The sequence below is a fragment of the Sus scrofa genome, chromosome 16 (genome assembly GCF_054392235.1).
Source record: "Sus scrofa isolate SSC_HxYL_T2T_F1_AM1 chromosome 16, Sscrofa_HxYL_maternal_Yorkshire_Landrace_v2.0, whole genome shotgun sequence".
NCBI classification, from domain to species: domain Eukaryota; kingdom Metazoa; phylum Chordata; class Mammalia; order Artiodactyla; family Suidae; genus Sus; species Sus scrofa.
Window position 1 is genome coordinate 39,014,366 of NC_139398.1, and position 18,440 is coordinate 39,032,805.

General features: G+C 37.2%; 1 protein-coding gene across 5 annotated transcripts in view; it reads left to right on the forward strand.

The window, feature by feature from the left end:
• Positions 1-18,440, forward strand: part of FBXO4 (F-box protein 4) — a 416,918-nt gene that overhangs the window by 346,210 nt on the left and 52,268 nt on the right. For all 5 annotated transcript variants that reach the window (XR_014831230.1, XR_014831233.1, XR_014831234.1 and 2 more), the window contains one exon: positions 10,020-10,176. The gene's annotated coding sequence lies outside the window, so the exon portion shown is untranslated. The remainder of the gene's footprint in view (positions 1-10,019; positions 10,177-18,440) is intronic.

Consider the following 18,440-nt stretch of genomic DNA (forward strand, 5'->3'; position numbering starts at 1 on the left):
ATCACTTGAAAAAAATTTTAGAAATGCTAATACCTGAGACCCACCCTAGACCCACTGCATCAGTAACTAAGGGAAAGGAGGGGTTAAGCCCATAAATCTTCATACTAAAAAGCTCTCTAGATAATTCTGACACACCCTGGAGTTTGAGAACCAGTGTGTTAGAGTAAAAGTGTACCCAACATAGGACTGTTCTTGACAAAACAAAGTTAATATTCCCTGATGTACACCAGAAGGGACTGCCTTTGTCAGAAGGGCTTTTGCTATTTGTCTGTTTGTTCTAGGAGAAACTGTGTCCTTCCTCTGCCATGAGCTGAATAGCCTTGGGCAAACCTCCTGACCTCTCTGGATCTCATTTCCCTCACCTATAAAAAAATTAGAACATCAAACATATGATCTCTATGGCCTGCTCCCAATTCTAATAATTTACACTCCAATTTTTGATACATAATCTCTCTTATGACTAATTGCATTTATTTGTTAGAGGGCAGATCAGAGTCAGCATGAAAAGGTGATATTAACATGTGTACATGGCAATGAAACCCACATCATTGGTCTCTTTAGGTAGCATTCTATCAAGCATCTTTTGTACAAATAGAGTTAAGTCTCATCTCTGTAGCAGAGGTCAGTAAATTTTTTCTGCAGCAGATCAAATAATGTGTATTTTAGGCTTTGGGGGCCATTGCTCACTGTCACAACTGCTCAACTCTGCCACAGCAATGCAAAAACAGCCCTAAACAGTATTATAAGAGCATGACTAGTGTTCCAATAAAACTTTACTTGTAAAAACAATGGTGGGTTGGATTTGGTCTATGGGGCATAATTTGCCAATCTGCTTTATAATGCTTCCATTTTTAAAAATTAAAAGTTTTAATCATTTCCTTGTTGATTGTTTAGTCATTAGTCAAATATTTAATGCCAGTCCACTAACAATGTATTGATCAAATTGCAGTCGTTAAAAGTGACCCCCCAAAATCCAGTGTCCTTATTCTGCTTTTCTGGTGGTTGATCTGTAAGCAATCAACCAAAGTATAATGTTGACCAAACGCAACTTTATGCCTAATTTTCTGCTTTAATACACAATGGAAGCAAATATTCAAATATTTTGCCTGCATAGACATACTTTTAAAAGGTTTGGGTTTACTATTTTTTACCTTATCACAGGGCATACCAAAATATAAATTAATTTACTTCTGCAGCTTTGGATCTTGCAACAATCATTTAGCTGCTGTTCTAATGTCTCCGCAGAGTAGGTTTTTGATATTCTGCTTCATCAAAAGTTATTAATAAGACATTGTTAACAGGGTTTGTTTGTTTAAAACTTTGGCTGAGGAGTCCCCGTCATGGCGCAGTGGTTAACGAATCTGACTAGGAACCGTGAGGTTGCGGGTTCGGTCCCTGCCCTTGCTCAGTGGGCTAACGATCTGGCGTTGCCGTGAGCTGTGGTGTCGGTTGCAGATGCGGCTCGGATCCTGCGTTGCTGTGGCTCTGGTAGGCTGGCAGCTACAGTTCCGATTAGACCCCTAGCCTGGGAACCTCCATAGGCCGCAGGAGCGGCCCAAGAAATGGCAAAAAGACAAAAAAAAACTTTGGCTGAAAGGGGAAAGATAATATTGCATTGCTGTTACAGCAAGCCATGACATGCAAGTAAATTCAATATATTATCAGCATCTTTTCCTAATTGGCAGATTAGTGAGCCTGGGTAGAAAAGAATGAAAACCCAAGATGGTGCTTTAATTCTCATTGTGTGAATGCATCCCAGAACACAAGCAATTGGGCTTATTTCATAAATGGAAAAAGAAAAGAAAAAGCTCTAGACATCTTTCCAAGTACAATAAGAAATCATGTTGGGTAACTTTGAGATTTCCCATCCTTCACTCTGGTCCCAAGTGAAAGCATATGCCAAAGCAACACTTGAACTTATTCTGAACTTTGAGTTAGATTCATGCTAACTTTCTTTATATTGTTATTATTTTAGTATTATCCCATATTATCCTTCTGTCCACTTATAATAAGTCCTCTCCTGAAATTTTCAGAATAGAATTCTTAATAGAGAGCCAAGTCTTCAGCTGTTGATATTTCCATCAACTTGATAAACATCTTGTTACTGTGTGCTGAATGGAAAACAGGCATCACAGAGATAACAGCCTGTTATTGTTTTAGAATATTTCTAATAAGCCATATTTCCAAAAAAGTATTAGTGAAATGATGAATGAAGGTGGGATCATAAGGATGTGAGCTTAGATGTATGCATCCTTAGGTGCAAAAGGACACCTGTTGCCCACCTTCCCCTTCTTTTTCTAAGAAGGATGAAACATGGTCTATTATTACTTCTTCAAAGATATTTCATTAGATAAATATGTCAGATTATGTATCGTATTATTTATTTCATAAATCACATTCTAGGACCAGATGCTTCCCAGTGGTTATTGTTTTTATCATAAGATATACTACATTGAACATCACCCACATTCTGTTCATAGTTACTGATCAAGTTTATGCTACAGCATTCTACTGCAATATCCTGCCACAGGCTTCCTTTCAGCCCATGTACGTCACAGGGTGGAAGTGTCAAGGGAATTAAATCGCCCAGGAACAGCTTTCAGTCATGGATGGCTGAAGCTGAAGATAAATATCCTAGCCTCTTCACATTTCAGGTATGATAAACCTTGGTGTGTTTTACATCTAATTTCTCAGAGAGATTGAACCCCAACTGCTCACAGCAATAACCTGTTTGATAATGCACCTCCTTCACTTCCCTGTCTTGTTTTCTGCTCCCCTACTTACACCCTCCAAGACCACTTCCTAAGTAAACTACTCATACTCAAATATGGGGGAATCCAAATCACACACTGAAGATATTTTTATATATTTCTAAAGCATCTAGTAAGTTCAACTTTGACTTTCTTCTCTTCTTTCTTTTTCTTAGGGAGGTAAACTGAGAAAAAAATGGGCATTGCACTCACTAGAGGACTCTCAAATCTCTGTCCCTGGAGATATTACAAGTTTAGATAATTGCTCTTTTGCCTGGAATCGTTGTGGTAAAAATATCTGAATATTTGGGAAAGACTCAAGAGTTCCAATTTATGTATCCTAGCTGTGTTTGGCAAATCAAGACATTAAGATGAGTCTGTTAGTCAGAATTGATTTGGATGTTTCTTACCCTCTGCTTACTGAATTCTGTGGTCTAAAGATCAAGAGATAAGGCTCTCGATGTTAAAATTACTGAACTCCACTCATGGTATCAAAACCAGAGTTGAAATACTTATTCTGAAACATGTTGGGTTCATAATATGTGTCAGGGCCTCGTTTGACCTTTATAATGACCTATAGATTTAGTGAGATTATAGACTCTGTTTTATAGATGAAGAAACTGAGGTCAAAGAAGTTAAGTCACTTGCCTAAAATAACAGCTAATAGAGCCAGATTTGCAAGCCAGAGTCTTCTCAGTCTAGTACTCAAACTCATACCCACTAAGCTGTTCTGCCTCTGCAGAAGTTCCTTCCTTAGCTCTGAGCACACCTGGCAGGGATATGTGATGAGAGCAGTCTTCCATATGCCAGAACCACAGCACAGGGAGACCAGCTCTGCACTGAGAATAAAGAAACAGGTTTTAAGGCCAGCTGGTTGTGGGTTAGACACATTTTTCTATTCCTTTAAGTCTTATGTCTTCTATGTAAAATGAAGATGTTGGATTAAATACTTCTAAGGCCTCTTGCAGTTATGAAATTGTACTGCTTTTTCTCGGAAAAACTTGGAAAGATATTTTTCTTTTCAAATTGCTGCAGTTTTATTATACATATCATAGTTTTCAGTAGCTGCAGATTCAGAAGCACAACTTGAGATGTGGCACTGAATTAAAGAGTTAAGGAGTATGTTTGTTGGATTGAAAATGCTAAGATGACTATTGATTAATAAGATAATTTTAGTATAAAAGACAATTTAAACAGGCATTCAGATGGAAAAGGAAATCATCCTAAGTGCCCCTAATAAAAAATAATTCTACATTTTATCTCTATTAAACTATACTACATCCATCACACTGTACTACCTACTTCAGTTTTAATCTTACTGGGGAAGAGATGATTGCAGATTTAGCTGATGGGTTAAAATATTGATACAGAATTCAAAAATCACATCACCAGCCATTGATATTGTATCTTCCATCTCTTTTCATGTATGTTAAAGGTGAAAAATAGTGCAACAAAACCACCAAATGCTAGCAACTCTCAATCCCATTAACCATTTCGGATATAAGGAAATTCTATCACTAATAAAAATAGTAGATCTATTGTTTAAATCACATAACCCTTACATGGAAATGTCTGTTCCCTCAGAAGCTGGATGTTTAAAGGTTGGAGTCTGGAAGCTCTTTATAGATACAGGAATGAGGCAGTAGGCCTGGTGAAAAATCATATGGATAAACTCCTTTGACTCATAGGATTAAGAGAACTCATATTTTCATCTTCACATGACAGTATAGACTTGTGCTTCATTTTATAATCACAATATAATGACCATCTCTGAATGCAGAAGAATACTAAGGTGGTAGAACATCAATATTTCCTGAGCTTCAAGCTTAGGGTTAGGGTTAGGGTTAGGGTATGCTAACCCTAACCCTAACCTGTGAGGGGAAACCAGAATGAAAGAACCTTCTATCAGCCACATTCTGGGGTGATCTTTGACTTACTTAACAATTCTTTGGATCACCTTCTCAGTGTTCTCATCAGAGATATTCTAATACTAAAGCATGCCAGCCTATCTTTAAATATTAAACAAGTCAAGCAGACTTGCCCAGCAGAAAGACCATCAAACTTCAGCTCACTGTCTAGTAGATTCCTCCATTCCTTCTCATTTAAATATGTTTTGCCCGCAGTTAACCAATATTCTCTTGAATGCTTGCCAAATAATTCATGTTTATTCAGACCTGGAATAAGCCAAAGTAAATAAAAAATTCCCGGTGTGACCTCACCTGGATAAATTTACCACCAAGAGTCTCAGAGTCAGAGCATATGAAGCTAAAGATTTTTCCAGGCCTCTCACAATTAAAAATTATTTGGTCTTCCTTATTTGGGTATCAGATCACAGAATTGATTCTGTGTACACCTTCATGGGCTTTTTTGGAAATATTACTCACCAGGTGTATTTTCCCATCAGAATATCTGTGCTATGTTTTTTTTTTTTTTCAAATGCATTAGCTAATATTTTGCCAAATGAATTTTAACTTATGATTTTCTGCCTGAGACACTTTTATGTATGCCCGGGGCTTGAGCTGCTTGCTGCTCTAGCTGCTGATTTTGTTTTAGGACTATTACACTGTTTTTCAGCAACCCACTAATGAGCCATTAAATGAAACTAGCTTGCTTGCTGCAACCTGACCAACCTCAGGCCATTAGACCCACATGTTTTCTTTTTTATTTCCTGTTATTTGCAATAATTCTCCTTCCCATATAGTTGGATAAGCTCCTAGAGAGGTGACTTCACTATCTAGATTTGGCGTTTTGTTTTTAAAAATCCTGATAAAAATCTAAAGACTGAACAAAGACCTAACCCAGAAAAAAACAATGGCAAAGGAAGTTTGATGTTTGGGCCCCATCATTCCCTTCAGTGCCGTTTCTCCATTCTCAATATCCTTCCTGTCTTGTGATATCCTGGTTCCTATAGCAAGGAAGGGAATAATGTAACTCTAATTTACCAGCTCTAATTTACTATAAGAGCAGTAGCTCTTATCCAGGGGTGATTTTGCCCCTCAGGTAACATTTTACAATTCTAGAGATATTTTTGACTGTCACATCTTGGGGGAGGTACCTATTGGGTAAAGACCAGAGATGCTCTAAACATGTCACAATCTCATGATGAACAGGCCACTCCCACCATGAGAATTATGCTACTCAATGGCATTATCTAAAGATGTTATCTGTTATTCTTTTTGAGTTTCATTTTTTAAAAGGGGCTAGGCAAGAAACATACTTAACTCTATAGTATTATCACCTACAACTTCAGATATAAAATTGGACACAAGACCCGTTGGCTTTCAGAGATTCAAACATATCCAGAGATTTCTATCATGTTTTATTTTATCTTATTTTTATTCTGTGTCATTACTGTCCTGATGGTCTTGGCTATAGAAAACATTCACTACCATTAAATGGTGGCAACAATGTAAAAAGAGAGTGAAGAAATATGTAGCTTACTAACAAAATTTACTCTAAAATTTTTTCTTCTATTTTTTCCGTTAGCTATGACCAAAAAAAATGTTTATTCTCTTCTAAATTTTTCCCTTCTAAGCAGGTGAGTTTATGACTCTTTCTAGAATCTGTTTCTTTAGAATATTATGCCAAGATCACTGAGCACTTGTATCAGGGTCTGGATACTGGATGAAATATTCACTTCCCTGAACCAACCATTGGCCTCAGTGCTCCTTCCTCAGTGCTTCCCACCACCCCCTCATCCCTTGGTGTGGCCTCAGGAGCACTGGGAGCCTCCCTATGTATGAGTGTGACTCTGCTATTCTGTGGGACTTCCATAAAAGGAAATGAACAGGTCACTTCTTGGATCTTGGCCTTGACCTATGAGGAGAGTAGGCACCAGCCCAGCCTTGCCTGACCCAAGCAAGACCTGGGCTCCATCCTCTGGTCTCCAAAGAGAATGGGCAGCTCAGCAGAAGCTAATGGAAGTCAGAGTTCTCTTTACGATAAAACTTCTGCGAAAGTTCTATTTTTATACCAAAAGAAAAACTGGAAAGAAGGGCATATTGCAACTTTAAATTATTAATTGTCGTCATGGGACTGTTCCCCTCACAAGATCCTTCTCTCTTACATTTTGAGCTAATATCATTGGAATCAGTCTCTCCTCTTTAAGCAAGGCTTTGAATCTTTTCAAAATTCACAGTCTGAGGTAGAAGCCTTAATTTTTCATGTCACTGACCTCTCACTTCTGTTGATTATTTCTTGGGAATTTAAACCATTTAATGTATACTTTAAAGCTAAATATTATTAAGTCTACTCTTATAAAGTCAAAATCTGAATCCTCTCTGCACCTTTACTAGGGTCAAAATTCTGACCTCAAACTGACTTGCTCCAATTCTCATGTAGGTTTGTAAGGGTTCATGGTCCACAGGAATTTTTGAAATTCTAGGCTGATGCCCCAAAAGAAATAGATATGGACTGGGCAAAAATAGGTGTAATATTTTCCTATAACTAAACTATTTTTAGCACAGAACTCTCAGTCCCTCCCCATGGGTCCTAAATTATGAGAGAAAAAGGAGCCTAGATGAGAAAAAAAAATCTTTGGATGGTAAATTATATTAAATAATACTTTAGTGATTTTTATTCTAAATTATATGCTATTTTCTATTCCTTTTACTCTATGTTCTTTTCCCACAATGCTTTTAAACTTTTCCTACCACTAAGTTATCAATGATAGTGTTCTTCATTGTACTGTTACAAAGAAAAGTGAATACTTCTTAAAACCAAGGGACAGGTTGAATTTCTGAATGGACTTTTGTTGAGCACATGGACTTTTGGAAGCAAAAGTAAGAGCCAAATTTTGTGGGGAAGAAAAGAGATTTTTGTTTGATTTGTTTGGTTAGAGATTTATTTGGTTTATTTGTTTTGTCTATTTGATATGTTTGGTTAGAGATTTTGTTTTCTTAAATTCTAAAAACTTCTCTAAGCAAGGAGAAAGCTAAAAGCTAGATTTTAAAGCTTCAAAAATAAAATTGAAGTGTTTACAAAATTATAGGGTTAGCCCTTCTCCTATCCAAAAGAAAAAGTCAACTGGAAAGTAGGAAGAGGGGAATTGGAAGAGATATGGATTTAGATTCTAGAGGTAGTAGATCATAAAACCCCCCAAGAAATGAGGTAGGAGGATAAAATTTTTAGTTTCTCTAAATTGTTATAGTCCACTGTTGAAGAAACAGATGCCAAGATGGAATTAGACATGAAAGAGATTTATTGGGTGAAACACTGGAGAGAAAGTGGGGAGGAAACCAGGAGAGATGTCAGACTGTGATGAAGGTCTGAGTCTGTGAAGAAAGGAGGGAACAGAGCATTTGAGGGAGGATAAGGACTGCAGTAGAATTCTTAGAAGGAAAAGCCTACAGGGAGTCCTTGAGCCGAAGTCACTCATCAGATGAACCCTGTTGCCTCCCAGGTAGTTTTCTGACCTTAATATCCCGGCCATACTCCTCATTGACTGGGGCAGTCCCTGGGAAACATGGCCTCATTCACAACAACATGATGCACTTCTGAGCACTGCAGGTAGAGTTGTGGGTCAGTTATACTCTCCAAAGTCAGTTATCTGAGAGGCACATTTTCATGAACACTGCAAAAACGCACATTGGATTAGGGCAAATCTTACAGCATATAGTCTTGTGCCTTGCTTCTGTCGATTGAAAAAAAAATGCGTAACATAAGAGTTGAGAATTATATTTCATTTGACATACAAACTGAGGACTTAAGCCCGGAAGACAGCCTCTCAGATTACTCTGAGAGACTGTTCCAAATAGGTAAAAAGGAAGAAGCCAGGATACACAGGAGTTTTTGCAACAAAAACCAGGTAGTCATTTTACTATTAATAAAAGAAAAAGAAGACATCTCAAGTTAATGAATTTAGTACTTTTCCATGTATAGGAAGATGCAAGAGGCTGGGCTCATTGAAATCATTCCTTTCATGTGCATTTTAACTATCTAGGGTCAGCATCCTGTTTTTTTCTATCCTGAATTCCCTCAGGGTATTCAGTTGAGAGGCAACTGTAGTGTCTAATGTCTTGATGGCTGAAACATCCATTGTTTACTGATGTGGCAGGCAACATTCTTCATCCACACTTCTCTCTGAGAGAATACAAGCCTGGGAGTCAAAATTCAAGTCTAATAGAGCAAATGGGTGATCAAATACCAGTAAGAGAAAGATCTTGGCAGATTGACTTCGTGTAGTAAGGTAGAGGAAACAAAAAGCTGGCTGGATGAGTGAGAGAACCCACAGGATTCTGGTATCAGTGTGACACTAAATGACATTGTGACCCAAGACAACAACAGCAGAGACCATGGATATTAGTCACCAATGCCAGCAGCAGAGGCATTTCAGTCCTGGTGTCTTAAAACTGGGTAGGACTCACCATATCTCAGCTGATAGCAGAGCACATCACCCATTTGTTCAAACTGGAAGAGGAGCTATGCCACAGCAAAGGCCAGTGTGACAGGGGACGCCTTAGTACTTGCCATGGGAGGCATTCAGTAAGTGGTAGAGAACCCAGTAATTTAGGATAGAGTGCAGATACAGATGTCCAGATGTGGAAAGGAAATAAAACCAGTGTTCTCCTCTGCTACAGAGCAACATTTGTGTTTTTACTGATATCTCTAACCCCGGACCAGAATGAGTGTTATACAATTGTTGGATGAGAACATGATTACTTAATTTCGAGGTCATTATGATAATTGGTGCCACGTATATACTTACACCATCAGAATACTAAAATCAGCATGTTTATCTGATTTCTTTAATGAACAAACAAGGAATGAATTACAATATTTATTTGCTTTATCACAATATGTATGTTTCTCATTAGTTTGAAGCTAATATATCTGAATTGCCTGTAAGTTGTTAATAATAAGCAGATCTGATTTCAAGGGGAAAAAAGATTCTAATAAGAGCTGCCCCAAGTGTTTGCAGAAGAAGCTAAGTATTAACCCTATGGCAAAGTGCTGGATTTCATCACTGGAATGATTCCAACATTTCAGGAACTTCTATAACATTAGAAATGAGTGGGAGATGGAGAGACCAAGGTTCTTCCTCTGGGAAGCAAAACTGTGAGAAGTCAGGCCAGGATAGTCAGCTGAAGCTCATGAAACAAGTCAGGCCAGGATGGCCAGCTGTATCTCATGAAATGTGGGCCATACCATTATGAGGGTAGCGACAGGAGTCCAAGTAGAGCTTTTCTCCTGGCTCTACACTATCCACAATTCTGGGGTTCCATGCCTCCTCACAGCCCAATTCCTTCTGTTTATATTGTATCTTTCAAGATAAGCACCAGCTCCTGAACTATCACAGGATGGCCCTACCCTCCTGTCTCCACCAAGGTGCTTTGTGGCTTTTTACCTCTGGCAACAGTGAATGATCACCTCAGCACCTGCCTCCTTGTCTGAGTTCAGAAGAGAAGGAAAAACTTTCGCTCAGGAGGTAAGGAAACTACTGCTGCTCTATTTTGCCTCTCCTCTCATTCATATTATAAAAATTAATATTTGTGTTGATTCTTTTTTTTTTTTGGTCTTTTTGTCTTTTGTCTTTTTTGTTGTTATTGTTGTTGCCATTTCTTGGGCCGCTCCCGCGGCATATGGAGTTTCCCAGGCTAGGGGTTGAATCGAAGCTGTAGCCACCGGCCTATGCCAGAGCCACAGCAACACGGGATCCAGCCGCGTCTGCAACCTACACCACAGCTCACGGCAACGCCGGATCGTTAACCCACTGAGCAAGGGCAGGGACCGAACCCGCAACCTCATGGTTCCTAGTCGGATTCGTTAACCACTGTGCCACGACGGGAACTCCTTGTGTTGATTCTTGAAGCAAGTTTTTTTCCTCAGCTTTATTGCTGTATAATTGATAAAACTCGTACATATTTAAGGTGTACAATGTGAAATTTTTATATATGAATGTATACAATGTGATTTTTTTACCACGATCAAGCTGGTTAACACATCCATCAACTCATATAGTTACTGTTTTTTTTTTTTTTGAGAACGATTCAGATCTACTCTTTGCAAATTTCAAGTAGATGATACAGTATTGAACTATAGCCATACTGCTATACATTAGATCTCTAGAAATTATTCATCTGTTTATATCTGAAATTCCAAAGGAAATAAAATCAATACCTCACAAAGATATCTGCACTCCCATGTTCATTGCAGCATTTTCCACAATAGCCAAGATATGGAAACAACCTAAGTGTCTGTCAATAGATGAAGGGGTAAAGAAAATGTGATATAAATGAATGATATCGAATATATATGAATATATTTGAAAAATATTTGGCTTTTAAAAAGAAGGCAATCCTGTCATTTGCAATAGCAGAGATGGACTTTGAGAGCATTAGACTAAATGAAATAAACCAGAAACACAAGGATAAATTCTGCATGATCTCACTCTTGCGTGGCATCTAAAGAAGCTGAACTTTTAAAAGTAGAGAGTAGAGGGCTGAGTGGTGAGGGAAACAGGGGGGTGTTGATGGAAGGAAAGAGTTTTAACAATTTGTCTCTGCTAAAGCTGCCATTGCCCAGAGAGCTTGGCTCCATCTGAGCAGAAGTCTTGAGTGCGTCCTGCTGTGATGATAAAAAGTCTGTGCCTTAAGAGAAGCTGTGCATTGTGCCATCATGTGATACTCCCTAGAACATGGGCCTTGGAATGAGGGTGCACTATGTTACCTACTCTCGTAGAGATTTTCAGGAAACAGTGCTTTCCATTTTCATTCTGAGTCCTTTCTCCTAAGTACTCGAGACAGCTTCAGTGGCAGATACTGTGTTATGCTCAGTTATTCCTCCCTCAAAACCTGTGGTAGTATACTTCTCACATCAGTGCACTCTGGTGCTCATTTCCCTTGGATTGGATGCCCTACAGGCAGGAACCTCTATTCTCAGGCCTCCAGCATGGAACCCTCAGCCATGCCGTGGCTTCCTGGGACCATGGATAAACATGGCTCCAGCTGGGACCCCTGTTCCAATTCTCTTTTAATTTTTTTTAACAAAGTATAATTGATTTACAATGTTGTCCCAATTTTTGCTGTACTGCAAAGTGACTTGGTCATACATATTGATATATTATTTTTTAGTATTATTTTCCATTATGGTCTATCCCAGGAGATTGGATATAATTCCCTGTGCTATATAGCTGGACCTCATTGCTTATCCATTCTAAATGTAATACTTTGCATCTACTAACACAAACTCCCAGCCTATCCCACTCCTTTTCCCCTCCACCTTGGCAACCTCAAGTCTATTCTCCATGTCTGCGAGTCTGTGTGTTTTGTAGATAGTTTCATTTGTGCCATCTATAAGTGATAGCATATGGTATCTGTCCTTCTCTTTCTAAATTACTTCACTTATGATAATCTCTAGTTACATCCGTGTTGCTCAAATAGCATCATTTCATTCTTTTTTTATGGCTGAGTAGTGTTCCATATGTACCACATCTTCTTAATCCATTCATCTGTCAATGGACATTTAGGTTTCTTCCATGTCTTGGCTATTGTGAATAGTGCTGCTGTGAACATACAGTGCATGTGTCATTTTGAGTTATAGTTTTGTCCAGATATATGCCCAGGAGTGTGATTGCTGGATCATATGGCAACTCTATATTTGTTTTGTGAGGAAACTCTATACGGTTTTCCAGTGGTTGTACCAATTTACATTCCTACCAACAGCATAGGAGGATTCCCTTTGCTCCACATCCTCTCTAGCATTTGTTATTTGTAGACCTATTAATGATGGCCACTCTGACAAGTGTGATGTGGTACTGCATTGCAGCTTTGACTTGCACTACTCTAATAATTAGTGATATTGAACATCTTTTCATGTGTTTTTGCCACCTGTATGTCTTCTTTGGAGAAATGTTTATTTAAGTCTTCTACCCATTTTTAATTGGGTTGTTTGGGGTTTTTCGTTATTGAATTGTATGGGTTGTTTGTATATTTTGGACATTAAGCCCTTGTTGGTTGCATCATTTGCAGCTATTTTCTCCAATTCCTTAGGTTGTCTTTTCATTTTGTTTGTTTGTTTTTAATGATTTCCGTTGCTGTGCAAAAGCTTTTTTGATTAGTTCCCATTTGGTTTGTTTATTTGTTTGTTTGTTTATTTTTATTTCTATTGCCTTGGGAAACTGACCTAAGAAAACATTTGTATGGTTTATGTCAGAGAAATGTTTTACTTATGTTCTCTCCTAAGAGTTTTATGGTGTCATGTTTTATGTGTAAGTGTTTAAGCCATTTTGAGTTTATTTTTGTGCATGGTGTAAGGGTGTGTTCTAGTTCCATTGATTTACATTCAGCTGTCCAGTTTTCCCAGCACCATTTGTTGAAGAGACTGTCTTTTTCCCATTTTATATTCTTGCCTCCTTTGTCAAAGATTAATTGACCATAGGTGTCTGGGTTTATTTCTGGGTTCTCTATTCTGTTCCATTTCTCTATCAGTTTTTGTACCAGTACCACACTGTTTTGATTACTGTCACTTTGTAATATTGTCTGAAGTCTGGAAGAGTTATGCCTCCTGCTTTCTTTATTTCCCTCAGAATTATTACTCCAATTACTTTAGCCTTTCATTCAAAATCATTTAATTAGTTCCTTCTCCAATAAATAGTAAACTGTGTCTAATATGAGAAGAAATGAGTGTAAGACCCTGCCTTCAAGAAATCTACAATCTTACCATCACATTGAGTATCCCTGAATATAAATGACTTTTCCAGTAATGAGCAGTGGAAGATCAGAGGATGCAAAAAATAATTTATTCAAGGCAGTTGTGGAAAATTTGACACTAGGCTGGGCCTAAAGATGTAGGTAGAGTTTGGAAAATATTATCGTTGTTGATGTCATCTTAAGTTTTTGGATTAAGTTTTTGTCCATGTTTAAGATGAAGAGAAAAATCATGTGGGGGCACAATAACACTCTATAAATATTTGAAATATTATTAAATATTGTATAAGGAGTATATTGAACTCTTTGTAGCTCTAGGGGATAGAAGAGCATTACTGGGAGGGAGTTACAGAAGACCAATTTTTTTTAAAGTTTTAAATTTTATCTACTTGTTTAAAAAGGCTGCTTTGTGAAGTATCTTGTACCTAATGCTACCTATGAGGGATATCATGGGACCCATGAAGTTCCCTGAGACACTTTCAGGGTATCCATGAGGTCAAAATGAATTTAACAATGGTACTATGACAGGCAGAATCATGCTATCCCAATGATGCTAATGTTCTAATTTCAGGAACCTGAATATGTTACATTAATGGCAAAGGAAATTAAGACTGTCATGAATTAAAGTTGTTAATCAGCAGACCTTAAAATAAAGATACTATGCTGGACTATCTGGGTAGGTCCAATGTAATAATAAGAGTCCATAAGAGTGGAAGAGGGGATCTGAAGAGGGGCCCAGAGAAATAGTGGTGTGAGAAGGACAGAGCCCAGTGTTGCTGACCTTGAAGATGGAAGAAGGAGCCACAGACAAGGATGTTGGTGGACTTTCAAAGTTGGAAAATACAAAAAAAGAAAAAGAAAACAAAAAACAACAGATTCTTCCCCCAAAGAACCTTCAGAAGGAGCAAAATACTACCAACACCTTGATTTTAACTCAGATCCATTTTGGATTTCTTAACCCCAAAACTATAAGATAGTAAATTTGTATGGTTCTAAGCCACACATTTGGCAGTAGCTTGTGACAGCAGTAATAGAAAACTAGTGCAAATGCCAAGATATTTGGCTTTTTCACTCTCATTCTTGCATGAGTGTACAGGGGGTTTTCCATGGGATATTTGAATGACATAATACTGCAGATTAAACACAAAGTCAGCTATAAGAATCTATATGCAAAACAGTGCCACTCCTCTTACAAATTTCTGGAAAGTACAGTTATTTCTCATAAAAATGTTATTTACCTTAGCATTTAATAGGTCTAGACTTAAATGTCTAATATGTTATATCTTGGTAACTATAACCCACTTAAACCAAAGCTCCTTGGAGTTCTCAATAATGTTTAAGAGTATGAAGGGGATGCTGAAACCAAAAAAACCTATATGAGAACTGCTATCACAACAGGAACTCCTAATTTTGGTGAATAGCTGTGTCCTTCCATTTCTAAGACTATATGAATATATTAAATGTATATAGAACAAATGAATTTTGATGTGAGTGAGGAATAGGAAATGTCGTGAATTAATGAATGAGTCATGTTTTGAAGAGCAGGCCAGGGAGATGAATCACATTATTAATTCTGGAAGGATATGAGTCTCAAAAGATGTTGAGGCTTTGTGGAGCCCCAGTAAGAATGAAGGAAGCATGTTTTATATGTGTATTTGGTATCCTGCACTACATTCTCTGCTAGGAAATGAAAAAGGAACTCTAAATAAAAAAATATTCACATACATACTGTTTGGAGTATAGAATATCTGTCTACATATACCAACATTGCTTGAAATCAATAGATTAGAAGTGGATGGAACCAAAATTAAAAGTCACCTGTGTCCCTACAATAATCCACATTTTGAGGCAGTATCCTCTTGGAAGACATAAGATGGTCTTAAACTTTTGATGATAAAAATTAACTTATTCTTAAGAGCTACATGATCTTTCTGCAATACCATTTTACTCAGACTGAAAAACAAGTGATTTCCCAATGTGGGTGATGTCAAAATTTCTAAGCCAAAACATAACTATTTGCACTTGAACCTGAAAACCTCTCAGTGGATTACTGAAGATATATTCAGCTGAGTACCAGGGAAAAGGGAAAGGAATTTTTGAGCTACATAAATAGACATCAAGAAGTCCCAGCATTAAGGTTTGTGCAATTTGCCATTAGAATAGTCTCTCAATCATTGTGAACTCATTCTGTAGGCACCTAACACACTTGCTGATATAATGGCTAGGTCACAGCAACTACAACAGAAACAGAAAAGTGAGAATTCGAAGGTCAAGGAAAGAAAGCACCCAAAGAGCTTATAGAAGATGGCATTTTTTTTTTGCATTCCATATGCCTTCATATATATCTTCTGTAATCCTGATAATGATGAAAGGTAAATGCTTTCTTCCTGTTTACATATGAAAGACATTGAGCCTTAGAGTTTGAGTAATATGCCTGACACTATGCAACACACCCAAACCTAGGCAGGGATCCCCACTGAGTACAGTCACAGAGGTTAATGTTTACGTTTGTATGACAGCATTTTCTTCTTCCCAAATAGGCTTCTCATAAAAAATTATTTAGAAACAAAATATATAGACAGGGTTTGTGGATAAAAATATCTTGAAAATTGCATTCAGTTCTTAAATGTTGTGACTCCATAAATTCTAATTACCAAAATAGAAGATATTCATTAAAATGTGTTCATTCCTTCTCTGTGATTTTTGTTGTTGTTGCATCTTCCCTTATGGAAGAGGTTCAGTGAAAAGCTATTTAAATAAATAAGCAGATGATTTTAATAAAGCCATGTTTTTAAAAGGCTGCTTTTATTTTAACTAATTAGATCTATTTCAGAATTAGGTCAGAAATAATTTCTCCCCAAAGACTTACTAAGCCAGAATTTCTACAGTTCATTAAGGAGGAGGGTAAAAGCTTCCAGAAAGATGCTTTGGAGAAAAAAAGAAAAAAAAAAACAGGCAAGTGGCCCAAGGGGACCTAAGCTTTCCTGGAAAATGCCTCAAACAGAAGTGGGGCTGGAGTGTGGTGCAAGGTAGAGGGGAAAAGGAGGAGAGGATGGCTACATGGCTTACTTCTTTTTTTAAGGGAAAAAAATCTCTTTTTGTATCTGTTTTCCTTCCTTGTGTCTCAAGATACCAGTGTCATTTCTGAGTCCTCTTTTCTTCCAAACTCCTTCCCTTCTCTCCATCCTCTTCCTGTTCTCTTCTCCCCTTCCCTGTCCTTCTCTTTCTTCTCCCCTCTTACCTTTCTACCTGGTTCTTTCCTTTCTTTCCTCTGTTCTTTTATTCTTTGTATATTTTCCTCTTTATTTCTATTTCTTCTTTCCTTTTGTCCCATTGTTTTCTTGACATCTTTATTATTTGAGGAAATACTCCAAAGAATAATGCTTTCCCCTAAATATCACATCCACCTGGAGTTTGGCCAGACCTCAAGGAAAAGGCCCTGAGCTTCATTCTCCTTTCCTCAAAGGAATAATAATTTCATCATGTAACTACCTGCTTACCTGCTTTCATCTTATAATACTCTAGTGTAAAATTCATCTTTATCAAGGCTACAAAACATATATTTCAAATATAATGACCTCCTCTATAAATGTAGCAAATTCAACTCTTATTTTTGCAAATAATCTCAAAAGCACAAATAACTAATGTTTATGGTTAAATTTCTGTAAACTCAGTTAGGGCAAGCACCGTGTTTTTCCTCTGATGTACTTATTTTTCTGACCATGGTATGTGCAAAGTCTATACCATGCCAGGCACATGGAAGACCATCCGTATTCATGGCTGAAAGAATGAATGAGTGCAAAATTCTATAATTAGATCATTAATTCTTTTTTTTCTGGGTTTTCAAATGGTTTTAATAAGTTAAAGATAAAATTCAAATCAGATATTTGCTGAGCTGTTGAAACACCCTACATCGCTAATTTTTAATTCAGACCAAAGTACTGAAGAAATTTTAAACCCAAAGGACTTGAAATTGGATAATAGTTCCGAAAAGAAATTGATTGGATCGTTTGTTTTATTTATCATTTCTTTGCTTTTTATTTTAATCGAAGAGTCTAAGTGCTAAAAATTAGATACTGTAAAATTTCACTTAACCATAAAATGAGAACATATGTTTAATTGTACTTTTAGGGGGAAAAAGAAGAATATGAAAGATAAAAAAAATGAATAGAGGAATGTTAAACAAGTTATTTGAATTCTGAGGAACTTTTGAAGTCAGTATGGTTTATGCTAACCATCCCCTACTCCTGTCTGCATCCATATCCAGAGATTGCTGGCTAATAATGCACAGGGAGACAAAGTCTCCATAGCTAAGCTTCCTGCTCTAAAGAATTTCTCCTTCTCTGGTGTGTGCACATATTTTCGTGTACCAACCTGTTGACCAACTACATGAATATGACTGTATCTCTTTGTCACATAAATATCAAAACCCTCACCTTACATTATCTATCTCTATTTTAAAAGGGGTTTCCCCCAGACCTAGCTCTCTGAATATACCCAGAAAAGTACATATATCTAAAAAAAAGGAGGTGCTTCTGTCTGTGAAATCCCCAAGTCAAGGAGAATAATGATTAATATTTCTGTTCTTGTCCTCAGAAATGAACAGACAACCAGCACACTGGTGTAGTACCTGCTTGATAGTTCTCATAAAGATAAAATCATTGAGGGAAAAAGACACATGAATCTATCTGCCAGTAAGTTCACAAACAGCTACAGAAAAATGTACATGCAGACATGAAGGAAGAGGATAATTTGGCTAGGGAAGCAATGGTTTTGAAGGTAAACTATCAGGCTCTCTTGGATTCATAAATACACAAAATATGTTTCTTTCCCTTTTAAAAATCATTAAAATTTTTACTGTAAGTAGAATAGAGAATAAGTTCCCATTGAAAATTTCTTTGAATAATGCTGCAGTGAACATGGGGTGGGTATCTGTTTCAGATTGTGATTTTATTTTTTTCCAATAAATAATACTCAGAAATGGAATTGCTGGATGATATGGTAGTTCTCTTTTTAATTTTTTGGAGAACTTTCAAACTGCTTT